Raw genomic sequence first — 8,542 nt, 5'->3', positions numbered from 1 at the left:
AGAATAACTTGTGGTCAATTGTTAGGGCCAGGATCCTCAAAATATTCAGGATCCTCAAATGTCCAGGATCCTCAGCTACCTCAGGATCCCGACTATCACCATTTATATTTTTATTCATATTTATAACAGTCATATTTTGTCCATAACCAACACATGTGAAGAAGTAGTCAAGGGAAGACTGTGACATCCCCATTTTCTCGGCCAGAAAAGATCGATTTTTGTTTCTGCTTTATAAAAATGAGAGTACCTCTTTTAATAAAAATGTTGTGGAATTTGTTCCCAGTAAAACATGATAAATATGTTATCAAAACATTTCTGAAGAAAAGTATTTTTATTCATTTTAAAACATTTGGGATGTCATCGTTAATACAAAAACACAAGCATAAACAGAACCTACATTCATTATCACTACTGATTTATATCTCCTTAATCTTTCAGTGTAATGTGACTTCATATCAACATCTGTGATATAAATAAACTGAGTGGGTCAAGTTGGGAAACCTGGTGAGTACATAGGGTTTTCAACCCACAATAATATAATTATTATGTTTAATCATCAAACAGTTAACCCACTTACTATGACAACCCGATATTTTGACTGTATGTAATGACCTAAAAAGTCAGGTATTGTAACCACTTTTGAAATAATGAAATTAGCATCGAAAATAAAATGTTCAAAAGTCTCTATTGGATTGCCAAAAATGATAGTTATCATGTCAAGATTTTCAGAAATATAAAGAACACTGAAAACCGAGTCATAACGAAGAAGTTATGACCAACCAAAGATTCACAAAAAAATAAATAATAAATAAAAATAAAAATAAAAAAGCGTCATTACGGTTAAACGTAAAACGAGAAATTTCAATAAAATACTTATTAGCCTTAGGTATTTAAATAAAAGTCGTAGTTATCATTAAACCATGAACATACATAAAAAGAACGCTCAAATCTGACCTTGTATGTGGAAGTTGTAAATTTCCGAAGTTCGGTATAGCGCTAGACAGCTAAAAACTCAAAACAGAGATCAAACGACTTTTAGCCGGAAAGACCTAAATGAGAATCAAAGGTCTCGACAATGGTATTTCAACGGTAAAAAGTATGACACAAACAAACATCGGATGAAGAAGTTATGGATTTTTAACGGATTTTTCCTACCTCGGCCTTTTAAAAATAAATAATAAATATAATTTCAAAACATGCCGATGGAGTCTAAATGAAAGTTGTAGAGCGTAGTCTCACCTATGCGTGGATATAAAGAACGTTGAAAACGGAGTTCGTATGAAAAAGATATGAATTTTTGAAGTTTATTAAATAATTAAAATATAAAATTTAATTCAAAACCCGGTATTATCCGAAGGAGGAGTCACCGGACCGATCCGAGTTACGCCCAGCGTACCCAGGTGCTAGGCCTCGGAACATCCACGTCGCCCCTCTACGCCTCTACGTCCTGTCCTATCCGAAGTCCGGCAAACGAGGATGAGGTAAGCCATGATGTATGTGTACGCCCTGCGTAACCTCGTATGCCCAACGTACCGAGGGTCTTCAGCCCCCTATAAAAGGGATGCGAGGGTTTTGAATAAAATTGCTCAATTCCTCTCTTTCTCTTGCGTTTTTACTCCGTTTTGCGTGGAAGTAACATCCCGAAGCCCCGGTTTTCATACCTAAGCCCCGAAGGAAGTTTACGCTCTCGAGATTCCCGAGAATTCTGAGACAATCCGCTTTCTCGAGTCAAGGTTCTGCTCGGTTTTCATCTCACCTTCTTCAAGCTATCAGGTGAGTTCATACCCCCATAAACTACACTTTCAAATGTTTTATCAATGCTTTTATTTACTTTTAAAGGGGGGGGGGGGGGGAATACAAGTAAACACACGGTTATTATCGTGTCTAACATAAAGTTTCACTATATACTCTTTTTATCAAGTAAATCATATGTGATTAATAACTACGACATGAGAACTTTTGTATGCCACATATATTCTCGATAACATCTTGTCTGTTGGAAATAAAACATGTTTATATATATATATATATATATATATATATATATATATATATATATATATATATACACGAATCAAACACTTTATTTATACTTTAAGTATATGTGATCACTTATGTCACAATAACTACTATACTTTACATAACAAGTGAGCATTACATTAGGGTTTACTATACGAACAAAACACACACTTTGAAAAACTATAATAAGTATAGTTTAAGAGAAAATAATGAAAATTTACATACTAGAAACACTATATCAAAGAGATATTTTCATACACAAGAACAAATGGACATTTTCGTACGTAAATCTGTTTTATACTAAGTTTTGTGAGACATTTCACGTACTTTCGAGTATGCATTTTAAGTATTGTTTTATATACCAAAATCCCTTGTAGGGGGAGCGTGATACTTGTGTATAGATCTATAGAGGATTGATAATCCCACACCTAAGCTGTTAGCTACAGCTAGGCCGGCAGGCCTGGGGTGACAAACGTCATAACTTTCCAACGCTTGAAGAGCGTTGTAATACGCATCCTGGTCAAATATCATGGTTATCAGACTCACATGGAGTGTTAAAAACACATTGATTTACGGGGCTCTTCAAATGCCTTAGCGATTTATACATAAACCTACTATATTAGACATGAAAAAGCACTATTGCATTACAAGTTTTGGAGCAATTAAACTACCATCTACTATAGTAGAAAATATGGGATTTTCTAGGAAAATTCAAACATGTACAAACCATTTCATTCTATTTCATACAAATATTGTTACTAAATACTTACGAACTCACCAGCTTAAATGCTGATCTACTCTTTCAAAACTACTTGTATTTCTCAGGAATTTAGTAAAACAGGTAAACAAACAACTTTTGAAGAAGGGACGCTGTGGCGTCAGTTTAGTTTCATTTCATACAAATGTTGTAGTACTTTCTTTACTATGTATTCAATTGTTACGATACTACATGAAGTCATCCGCCCTCGAACGATTCCGCCGTTCTGGTTTGGGGGTGTGACACTTACCCATCCCTATTATCTTCTTTACTCTTAATGATCTACCCTAAGAATCAGCTATTTCTCATTCATTCATTCTTAAAGATTATCCTAAGGGATAGGTACGAAGTCCATCGTTTTCAATGACACGGCTGTCAAGCACAATTGCTAGTTCTATCACTTAGGTGCAGCTACCAGAATTGTGACATTCTCTATGAGGCGGAACTGTTGTAACGCCCGTGTTTCTGGGCTAAAAGCATTAATAAAGTTGTAATAGTCTAGGTCAACATTTGTAACTCATTTTGAAGTAATAAAGAGGAATTATGTGAATATTATGTGAATTATATGCTTATTTGCTTAATTATTATGATTTAATTAATTAATAATGAAAATAAGCATTTAAAATAAATATTATAAAAAGCAAATATCTTTTAAGAAAGTTGTAGTGGCCGAAACAAGTATTCCAGAGATATAAAGAACGCCGAACTCCGAGTTATAACGAAGAAGTTATGACCTATCGAAGTTTCGCGACGAAACTGACACGACACCGGGAAGCGTAAAAAGTAAATATTGCGATAAAGTGCTTTTTAGCCTTAACAATCTAAACGAAAGTCATAGTATTCATTAAACCGAGAATTTTGATAAAAAGAACGTCCAAATCTGACTTCGTATGAGGAAGTTATGATTTTTCTAAGTTTTAGCTTAGCAGTAGACAACTAAATAATCGAATTTAAAATCGAGCGATATTTAGCCGACACAACCTAAACGACAATCGAAGGTATCGTCAATAGTAGTACAACGATAAAAAGACTAACGAAAATGAACGTCGGATGAAGAAGTTATGAATTTTGAACGAATTTTCCAATCCCGGTCTGTTAAAAATAATAATATTAAAATTAAATTCAAAATTATCCGACGAAGTCTAAGCGAAAGTTATAGAGTGTAATTTTAGCTACGCGTGCATATAAAGAACGTCAAAAACGGAGCTCGTATGCGAAAGTTATGAATTTTAGAAGTTTTGGGTGTAAAATCTAAGGAATTTCGCATGCATGGCTCGGATTTGGCCACGTACGAGCCTCGCATGCATGACGTGCGTCACATCCGTGAAAGAATCCGAAGCAGCCACATCTCACCGACCAACCTCCGACGCGCCCTTCGCATCCGAACCTCGCACGAGCAGCGTAGCCGCCTCCGTGTCTCGTTTCGCTCCTTCGCTGCCACGTCTTCCTTTCATGACTGATCCTCGCAGCGTGGAGCATTCTCAGCCATGAAGCCCTCGGTCTCGCACCCTATAAATAGGGGGGCTGCGAGATCTCCCGACTAGAATTAGAAAAATGTCATTTTTCACCCCTAAACTTATATTTTGACTATTTTGACTTCCCCGGAAGCCCGATATCGTTTTTAAAGCCCGGAATACGTCCTGAAGTGCCCGAGAACCCGAAATTTTTTATCTTTTCGGTTTTGAAGCTCCAACTCTCGCAGAGCCCGGTTTCTCAACAAAACTCCCGATTTTATCAGAAACGATCATTTTAAGGAACGAATTGTTGCCCGATTATCATCAAATCAAGTGAGTGTATAGTCACTTTAATCTTACACATAGATATGAAGTATTTTCTATAAAATACGTGTTATGTGTAATTATATTGATTGTTTATTTTAGATGATTGTTGAATACAATGTTTTATACAAGTTATAAACTGTATATGTATTTTATCTACAAATATATTGGGTAAAACATGGGTAGATGTAATAAGACGATGTGTGATAAAATGATGAGAGGCCTCAATGTTGTTGTTGTTGATCCAGTCATCTAGCGAAGTATAGATGAGGACCACGGACTCTTCTAGACAGTCCAGTGGAATGCTGGCAGGCTCGCAACCTGTAGTTGTTGTGAACGATGTGTTCACCGGTGTACTCCATCTCCCACATGGTTGCCTTTAGGACATTTATTGCTGAGGAACCCCCTTAGCAGTAGTGTCCATCCCGATGATAAAATCCTTAGACTAGGTCCCTTGTATAGGTGTTGAGGGACGTAAAGTGAGGATAACGCGAATGGGTAATCAGGGTTATTGTTGGTTGATGAAATTAATAAATTTATTGTTGATCGATGAAATTAATAAATTTCTTATTATTTGTGGGTTGAAAACCCTATATGCTCACCAGGCTCCCAAGCCTGACCCACTCAACTTTTTGTTTTACAGGTAGTGGACTCAGAGCATAATTATGATGATGATGAGGGGCTTTTGGATTATAGGCCATTAGTTGTAAATAACTGTTGTAAGGCTTATAATGTACTGTTTATACTTATGTACTGTATCGAACATGACATCCCGAGTCTTTTAATGAAATACATTTCTAAGGAAATGCTTTTGATAAATCTTTATTATATTATTGTTTTGGGACAAATTCCGCAATTCTTTTATTAAAAGGTTACTTTGATTTTGAAATAAAGTATAAACAAAATCGGTCTTTTCTGGCCGTGAAATTGGGGATGTCACAACTGTCAGTGTTGTCCTTCAAGCACAACTGCTTGGGTTATCTCGTTTATTCACAGTATCATTTGTGAGAGTCCACTCGCAATACATGTCAAATGGGTTTTTAGAGTACACTAGTGAACACATTGTTCACAACACCTACAGGTTGCGAGCCTGCTAGTATTCCACTGGACTGTCTAGAATAGTCTGTGGTTGTCATCCATACTCTGCTAGATGACGGGGCCAACATTTGGGAACAAGGTTTCTCACATATTCCACCTCTCACCCTTACCTCATGTTCTATATCACCTCTCGAATCATCATCCAACTCATATTTCATCTACCCATGTTTTACCCAACATATTATGTCGATATAAATACATATACAGTTTAAATCATATAAAACTTGTATAATATCGTTCATCCAGCATAGATAATAAGTATACATATAATATGCAGACATAGCAAGTAGTTTATATAAAATACTTCATATCTATGTGTAAGATGAAAGGGACCATGCACTCACTTGAAAAGGTGGTGATTCCGAACTTAGACAGCGCTTCGCTTCTTAAAAATAATTTCCTTCGACGAAACCTAGTATTATTACCACTAGAGTTTAGTCTATTATTCGTCGAGACTAATTAATAGTCCAACTATTATTACTATTATATAAGAGTTAGAAAATACTTATATAACCCATAATAATAGCCCAAGTACTTATTATAATTTCCTAATAACGTTACTATAATCAAATAAAAGCTATATTAAAAATAGTGTAGGCGTAGCTCACTTACAACGGGTTTTATAGAAAATTGGGTTTTGGTTGGAGCAGCGTTTCCGAGCTGAAAATCTCTTCTTCTCGGAGTCGTCAAGCACCCCGGGGCTTCCGCCTCGTGCTAATGAGGTTCCCTAGGCTTTTCATGGGGTTTCGGGGCTAGAGATAGGTTCTAGAGAGAGTAAAGAGAAGAAAGAATGGGAAAGGTGTGAAGAAAATGAGGGTGAGAGAGGTTCTATTTATAGGGTGAAATATGGCTGAACTTGGTGTCACATGTCACCATCTGGTGGCAAGACTTGGGGAGAAAGCAATGACCAAGATTGTGCCACGTCACCCATTTTCGCACAACACACTTCCGACTTCTAAAATCCGTAACTTTCACATATGATCTCCGTTTTTGAAGTTATTTATATCCACACGTAGGTAAAAATAAGATCTACAACTTTCATTTTGACTCCGTCGGCTAATTCTCGACCGATCTTAAATTTAACAGTACGAGGAGATTATATTGTTAAATATCCGCGTAAAATTCATAACTTCTACATACGGACTCTGTTTTTGTCTGTCTATTTACCATTGAGTTTCTATTAATGAGATCGTCAATTCTCATTTAGGTAGCGTAGGCCAAAAATTGCTCAATCTAAAACTCGAGTTTCGGGTTGTGCACTGCTAAGCCAAATCTTAGAACATTCATAACTTCCTCAAACAAAGTCAGATTTGGGCGTTCTTTTTTTGTATGTTCTCGGTTTAACGTATGCTACAACTTTTGATTAGATTTCTAAGGCTAAAAATTCCTCCATCGTAAATTCAATATTTACATCTCCCGATGTCGTGCCGGTTTTGTCGTAAAACTTCGACGAACCATAACTTCTTCGTTATAACTCGGATTTTAGCGTTCTTTATATGAACATAACCCTTGAGACGTATTCTAAAACTTGGTTAAGGTTATTTATGCTTATTATCTCTAAATTGACTAGCCCGGATCTACGGGCGTTACAATTATCTCCCCCTTAGGATGATTACGTCTCGGAATCATCAACAAAACAGGGCTCACATGATGACTCCATACGTTATCTCTTCATACTAAGTAATAATTGTAAGTATGATGTTTCTTCGAACGAGTATCTAACTCTAAGACTTCCTGATTGCAGGCGGTGCTCGATCTTGCACTTGGTACCTATCTCACGTTAGGCTCCAAATTATGACCTTCAAGTCACAATCTCGATCCTTACTGGAGACTCATTCTTCTTCTTAACAAACTTAAGATAAGTTATTCTGTTACTACAATGTACTGATGTCTCATATTCTAATGACTTATCATTGTATGTTCCCATGCTTAGACTCAGGTCTCTTAGAGTCTTCCAGAACAGACTATACATTTCTTCATGTTCTAATCACATCTTAAAAGGTAGAATTTCTAGCTACAAGCAACTATCGTGATACCTCTACCGATCGATTTGATTATCTTTTATTTCAATCTTCCGGCTTAAGTAAGATGTTACATCAAACTTGGTTCTCTGAACCACTTAACATACTTATCGTAGTCGGACTCAATTTGATATGACCACTAGGGTCGGAATAAAAACCATCCTCTTAATCATTAACAAAACGATGGTAACAACATATTTGAATAAAACAGTATCAATTACTAGCTTCTTGGTAACCTTGTGACTTTCCCTGATCCAAGCGTGAGTCGTGTGCTTCCGGTAGTATAGGCCTCTTCTACCTTTCACAACTACTCAAACACGTCCCAAGTATTGTCTCACAGTCTCCAAGTTATTATCACAAAAATAATTTTAACCCATACAAATGTGTCCAAACAATCATATAATTCTCCCTAGACTCTACTAGGACTTCTTCCATGCGTATCTTCAATCATTAATTCTACTTCATTCGGTTGGTGATGGAAACGTCAGACGATCGGATAACTTCATGGATTATACCAAAAATCTTTATTTCTACTAATCGAACATGTACTTCTCCCGTACTAGACGTATTATTTATTAGACGCATTCTAAAGGCATGATATCACTCTTACGATATCTTCCTATAGGTACCATTCAGTATTGTAAGCCTTCTCATTTCCTCCATCCACTCAATTCACTACGAGTCTTCACCATGATGTTCTGCACACCAAAGCAGTCGTTCAAGACGATAATATAGATAGAGGAAGATTTAGACGTGTATTCCTCCTTATTACTCCGAAAAGTTACATGTCAGTTCTAACACCGTGATTAAACGTTTAGAAATCTGAACACATACAATTTCCAGATACGTTCGGAAACAGACCATAGATC

Source organism: Lactuca saligna, chromosome 2 (genome assembly GCF_052625555.1).
Source record: "Lactuca saligna cultivar CGN05327 chromosome 2, ASM5262555v1, whole genome shotgun sequence".
Classification (NCBI taxonomy): Eukaryota; Viridiplantae; Streptophyta; class Magnoliopsida; order Asterales; family Asteraceae; genus Lactuca; species Lactuca saligna.
Note: the sequence above shows the minus strand (reverse complement) of the source record.